We start from the raw sequence: 7,548 nt of genomic DNA, 5'->3' as shown, positions 1-7,548 counted from the left end.
GGCGCTTATCTTTATAAAACACCCTCATCTCATTTTAGGACCCTTTATTAAAAAAGTAATAGATTTTTGTTGATGAATAGAGGTTTTTTATATGACTGGTACATATAAGCTTACGGCCCACCTGATAGTAAGTAACAGTCGGATATCACACGCATATAGGGGACAAAGTATACGTTTCTTGCATATATGGATAAGTAATTAAAAGAGACTGTATCTGAATGTAGAGCAATGATATATATACGAGTAGATATCGCTATAAGGATATTTTTTCTAGAAATAAATATATTTACTATTGTATATTTTTGTTTCATTGATAGCGTTATTTATACGTATTCGAACTAAAGTGTATCGTACTATTAGCACTATAGTACATTAGTACACGATGTAGAAGTACATTATTATTATTATTATTTTCTTTGGCAAGCGGCTAGTGTTGCCTATTATGCCACTAAAACAGGAAACGATATTTGTAGATTAGAGATACAGTAATCAAAATTGACGTTTAGCAAATTGTTTCATCAGAGTTTTTATTTTATGAACTGTATAATCACTTAAAATTGGCCATAGTTATATTTCTAAAAAAAAAATTTTTTACTCATATAAAACAATAATTTGATAAGCTTAACTCATCACAGCTAGAATTTGTATCAAACAAGAAATTGTTTTATTACAGGTACATTAACATATAAAAGCGCATCAAAACATATAGAAGAATCTAGATATACAGTATATTAAAAACAAATAAAAAACTAATTTGGGCTCGTCCGGGATTTGAACCCGGGACCTCTCGCACCCTAAGCGAAAATCATACCCCTAGACCAACGAGCCACATGAACTAAAACATGAAATTAACGATTATCTGTATAAATTAATTTTGACAAGTGAAAGGTGCAAATATGAAAGCTACATACATACGTGGAAACCTACATGGTAATGTCGAAGAATATAATATAAAAACATAATGGTGGTTTCGATAAAAACTTATCAACAAATAATAGGTAGTTTATTCACAAGGATTCTTTACGTAATTATATTTCTTATTAATAAATAAAAGTATATTTTGACTAAAAGTAGGTCGATTACCATACATAAGTGAACTGGATTGCAAACAACATAGGGGCAAATGTTATTTATTTTAGGAGTCATTGAAATTCGTAATTAAATACATAAAATACATAATAATTATATGATTTACGAAACATAACATAAGGGGTATAAAAATCCCATAGCATTCACAATACTGATCTTTTTAACAGCTGAGTATAGAATCTCTTAAGTACTTCGAGATAACATATAATCTAAGGTGGTCCCGTATTTAAATACAAATATTGTTTATTATTAAAAATCTAATGATTTATCCAAAGAAATATATCGCAGATTAATTAAATCACTGCATTAACTAAAAAAAAACTATTTAACATCATGGATACAATATACCTAATATGGAATATAATCACTGATGTATGTATTTTAGTTTGCAACTCAGAAAAAGATAGATAAGATCATTTCAATCGAATGTTTCCGAAAGGTAATATAAACCGTATTTTACTATCGTTTTATCAGCTGTTTCAATAAATTGCTTTACGATCGAATATAAATCTTTTATTGAACCTCTGATAGAGTCTATCTGTACGTATAAATATCAATTAGGTACATAATAATAATTCCAACAATGAGTATATGTGTTTAATTTTAAATTGATACTAATGTATTGATATACTTAATTCCTATTTTAAAGAATAATAATAATGTTCCTGTGAACAATTCACACAGCGCTATCTAGTTTCACAGTAAGCAGAGTTGCTTGTTATGGATACTAGACAACTGATACAAATACTTAAATGCATTTTTTAGTAAATATGTACATACATAATATACATATAAAATACTCAGATCAGTAAATTAAGCAGAGCTTGTACTATGAGCACTCGACTTCTATATCCATGCTTTAATACTATTTGCCACTGAATTTTTTTTTCTAATGACAATGCATTTCATAGAAATAGCGAATATTATTGTTTGTACTTTAGGTACATTATGATTTGGAGTTTTTAAATACATTATGAGTTAGATTTGAAGTAAATGCAATTTTCTAAACGTTTATTTTTTTCTGATTAAGGTACCGCGTTTAATATTAAATATCAAAATATTGTTAAAAATCTAATATCTTACGTAATATTACTACATAATAATACATCTAAGATTATCTGTTATTGAAATAAGTGCTTAGGAATATATTAAGAAAATGCAGTTTTAGTTGACCTTTTTTATTTTAAATGCAATTCGCGCATCGTTCGGCGCACAAGACCAGAGCGAAGGCTTTAGCCTACCAGCTAGTAGCGACGGAAGCGCGGCAAAAGCGTCATCGTGCCGCCATTTGCTACCCTTGGTTTTCCCGCGAAAAACTTCATACATTAATAATTGTTATAATAAAAAAGTGGTGACATTTGTGTATTCGAAAGAACAATGAAGGCAAAGTCGTAAAAGTGACACAACTATATTAGGTTAAAAATTGTGTGTACATTAATATTTAAAACTTAATGAAAAGTTGTAGGAGAAACTATGTGAATGTTTATTTGTACAGATTCCTAGAATGTATTAAAATTTATCGTTGTTTTATCGAGCAACTTTCAATGGTACAATTTGCAAGGCTGTCTCTAAAATCGTAAGTAATTAAGTACATTAATATTATGTTTAATCTATGTATAATAATAATAATTACTTATATATTCTACTGTAATAAAAAAAATATTAAATGAAACATAAATTTTTTTTAAGACATGGACACGGTCCCAGTATTTAAAAGTTAATTAGGGTTAAGTACAAGCATAATGTGGCTATATTTAGTATTTACTATTTTTATTATATACTACTACTAGATATACTACAAATAAATTAAGTTTTATCTTAGTATTGATTTACTGTTGGTACTGATTTACGTTACTGCGATAAGTCTGCATTTCGAATGACTTAAAAATAAAATTAATTAATAATAAATTCAAGGGTGCTTACATTAACTGTAAATTATTTGAATAAAGTTTTTTACTTGGTCTAGAATTATTTATATTTCTATGACCACACGCAATACTTCTCTGCAATAAAAATATTTTGAATAATATTATGGACTTAAAGGCAAAATCATATTGCATCTTAGAATACTATGTAATTAATCACGAGTTTTATCATTGACTTATGTCATTATAACCGTTAATAACTGTTGGTAATATTAGCAAATATTGATTCGTCACACGATAAAAAAAATAAGTACCTACTAAATATAAAAAGCCTCATATAATAATTATTATAACTAAAAGATTATTATAATAGTACTTATTGATTTATTTTTATTTGTTTAACATTTTTGATGACCTTTATAATTATTTATTTTTATTTTTATTTGATTAACATTTTTGAGGAACGTATTCCATTATTATTGGCTAGTATTAAATAAATACTTAAAACATTATTTCATAGCAATTAATTGAATAATTAAAACTAACTGTTTTAATTATTCAATTAATTGCTATGAAATAGTAGTAGCTATATAAAATTATCGTGCACATTACGACTACGACTTTCTGGTCTAAAATTTGTTATTAAAAGTTCACTGATTTAATCTAATCGTGTATTTAATATACTATTATAGTTAAACAAATTTTAAGTTTATTTGTACAAAGGATTTTCTATTCTATTCTATTTACCAATAAACAATATAATATTTTTCAACGGTACTCATATATATTCAACGATGTAGTTAGGTTATTTCCAAATCTAGTCCTAATTTACTGGATTATACTATTATTATACATTATTTAGGTAAAAATTAAGATTGTTTTCCTTATATACTAATCAGTGTATATGCATATATGTAATTTTACTAAATGGGCATAATGGGAAACTGTAAAGCTCGCTTAGTAAGATGTAAATAAATAAATTATAAAGGTAGATAATAATTTACAAAAACGTTGAGTATGTACATCTACATATTAATGGTAAAAAAATACAGTTTGTGGGTGAGATTATTAGGAGAATGCATTACATAATATATTACGTAGACATTTTTTGTTGGTAAATTGCATGTTTTAACTATATATGTAAGAACACAAAATAATACTAAAATTGGATTGATTTATACCTTATTTTATGATATTATTGACATTTAAAATGAAATTATTATTAGGTTCAATGTTGACAATTCGCAATTGATAATGAATTAAGCCTGTAAACTCACAGAAACAAAAGTACTACAAACTTATTGGGTTCTAATGGTCAAACTTAGTAGTTTAGCGATTTGCCATGGGCCTATTTCACTTAAGAAGTAGGTAGGTACAATTTAAACCTCTGCGTCATGGTAACTTATCTCATTAAAGAAGACATCTACTAATACTTATTTATTAAAATCAATATATATATACACTCAATATAAATATAAATAAACTAAAAATATATAAATAATTTATTATCTCTTTAACGTCTAGTAGTTATCTTTCGTCATTTGGGCACAGAAACTGAAATCACTCACATCTTCATGGAAACTGATTATTTTTCCACAATTCTGCAAATACGATCTTATTTACAAAATTTGATGATAAATTAATTGTTTCGTACTCTTAATTGTAAAATTTCTAATAAAATTATAATATCGTATTAATAAATAAAGATTGTTACTAAATTAATTTTACAGGAGCACAGAATTAGATGTAACTGAGTTTAACAATATCTTAAAATACTTCATAAATAAATTTTGAAAAAATAATTGTGAGTGTAATCCCAGATAAGGTACGCACAGGCATTCATAATTGCCGACGTTGTACTGAATGTAACATTTGACATGCCCACATTTCGCTGAGTATAACATTTGAATTCAACGAGGCAAGGGGCGAAGTCCTCGCCCTTGAATTAATGTAGTAATTAATAAAAGCTTACTATTATGGGCTTGTAGATAAATCGGATTGTAAATTTGTTACCTGTTATATTTACACACATTAGTAATATTTTGTAATTATGACCTCCGGTGTAAAACAGTTGAATGCAAATCTGTAATAAATTATAATTACATGATAATCATATATATTTTGCAGCACATAATATAGAAAAAATAAAAAAATATATATAGATAATTATTTTTGATTAAAAATAATATATTCTAAAACTACTTATTTGATTAAAAACTAGTTGTGTCCTGCGTTTTCATCCGCCTATATTTTATAGCCTATATATTATTCTGATGATGCCTATGAGCTTATATTACTGTAAAGTTTCATCAAAAATCCGTTCAGTAGTTTTTGCGTGAAAGAATAATAAACATACATCCATACTCACAAAATATGGTTAGGTTTATTGTTACGTGAAAAATAAATACTACTTTAACTTCCCAGTTTTATTAATTCGTTACATGGTACGGTAACAATATAAACATTTGTACGGTATCCGCAATTTTAGTATTAACCAAGGCAAGAATGTGAATATGATTGTCGTGAAATCGCAGAGCAAACGTACCGAGATCTCTCCTATGTGCCCACAGACAACAAAGGACTTTGTTCCATATCTTCTTAAACTAGCGTATTTGAAGAAGGTATTTATAAGTTATTTAGTTAAGTACATAATTATTTAAATATAATAGAAATATGAAAGTACAATAGCGGTATTTAGTATTGACAATCGATACTGTTCATTTTGGAACATTTTGTTGTAATCTTATCTCGACAGTGCGGAAAGGTCGCGTCACGGGGAGATTTACTATCGACGATATGGGCATGCGTGCAGGCTCTGTTCTGGCACTACGCCAAATGATTTTTTGCCAAATTTTTGCGATATTCGCACTAAGATATAAATCCTCTTGAAGGCTACCCACCCACTGATTTGTATATAATTCCTTCTTGCTGCAACTTTTTTTAAATAAGATAATTTTTAAAGATGAATTACTCTTTCTTATTATTTTTACTATATAGAAACAATAATCAAATCAACAACAATCAAATTTTAGTTATAACCATTCAAAATTCAATTTATTAGTTCTTATACACGATTGACTATTATGGTCTAAAGTGAATTTTAATAGATTATTCAATGTGTAATGTAAAGATGTCTTTTCTATAGTGTATAATAAAATATTACGGATGTCTCTTCGTTCCATACAAATATGTGTATTTGTTCAATACCAGGGTACTGCTCTAATTGAACAAAGTTTATTAATTTTAACACTATTTAGGAAATTTAGCAATCCCTAGAAACTAAATTTGCCGCATCCTCGTTGTCCTTATGGTACATAAGGCTGAGAACATATATGCTTGTATATATTTTACGATTAACTAAATACAAAATAAGGATGGTTGCCGGATAAGACCCTTCGGAAACTTCGGATATTATGATTCGGAAGTCGGAAATATAGGAAGTAATTTTATTGAGTTTGTAGCTCTTAATACGTATATTTATTAGGAATAATATTGTAGTTCTTTTATACAAATTTTTGGTAAGCTTTGAAACTTAATTGTGTGGGGACTATAAGTATGATGATTAAGTAATTTACGGCGCTGTGGTCTAGCGGTTTAGCACATCGTATTACTTCTAATTTCACTGTTTCACTTCTCGCATAATGCAAACGTTTGTACAATACTTATGAATAAGGTTGTTTGTATTATTCTCGATACAACATAGTGTATATATTTAAGAAAACAGTATTTCGATCGGTTGTTATTTACCTATTGTAAGTATAAACTCTGTTTCGTTTGGGACTACATATACATAACGATTTGGGATTTGTTCTGAGTTATTATTATTTTTCATAAATTCTAAAGATTTACCACATATTACTAAATATTAACAAAGATTGAATTGTGAAATGTTTCAACTTGTGTGTTGATTTTTGTTAAAATTCGTATTAAGTAAGCAATGTAACGATGAATATTACAACTAACACAAAATAAATCGTGTTGCCCATTGTAACTCTTCTGCGTTGCTATTTCTCATGATTAAACTGTTTATATCGTTGCATCCTGTAATTTCATAATCATACAACCTTTAAAGCAGTTCACAGCCTGCAGACCAAACTGCTCCATGACTGAATTAGGTGAGGTTACTTTAGAAATATTTTATACAATTTATATTTATTAATACAATAAATGTTTAGAGGTACGATAATAACAGTATTACAACATTATTTTATTAAAAAAGAAAATTTGACATCAATAAATAGCTTTGGTAACATCAAAGCGAGTACTTTAGTAATGACATGCTTACTTTTCATATAAATTAAGGTGCTTTCTACGTAGAAATATACCTTTTTGTGGCTAATACTATTACTTTAATACATATAGATATATAATATACAGGTAACATTAATAGGTTTCCTAAAAGTATTTTCATGTAGGATCTCCGGTGTTTTAGCAATATCATCTTAGATATAAAGTAGTGCCCATATTATATTTATTAGTTTGCGGCATGCAAAAACAAAATATTACGTTAGTTTCATAAATATTTTTTTTAGATTCTATATTGACGGAGGTATATGTTTACGAATCATATAAAAATACACTTACGATACGACGA

At 27.5% G+C, this 7,548-nt stretch overlaps 1 non-coding gene across 1 annotated transcript; it reads right to left on the bottom strand.

Annotated features, from left to right (window-relative positions):
* Window positions 1-756: 756 nt before the first annotated feature.
* Window positions 757-828, bottom strand: Trnap-agg (transfer RNA proline (anticodon AGG)). The gene has a single exon. It is a non-coding gene; the product is annotated as a tRNA-Pro (tRNA).
* Between the last annotated feature and the right edge of the window lie 6,720 nt (window positions 829-7,548).

Source organism: Achroia grisella, unplaced genomic scaffold (genome assembly GCF_030625045.1).
Source record: "Achroia grisella isolate CSIRO2021 unplaced genomic scaffold, CSIRO_AGI_Agris_v1 utg511, whole genome shotgun sequence".
In the NCBI taxonomy this organism is placed as follows: Eukaryota; Metazoa; Arthropoda; class Insecta; order Lepidoptera; family Pyralidae; genus Achroia; species Achroia grisella.
Note: the sequence above shows the minus strand (reverse complement) of the source record. Positions and strands in the feature narration are given on the sequence as shown.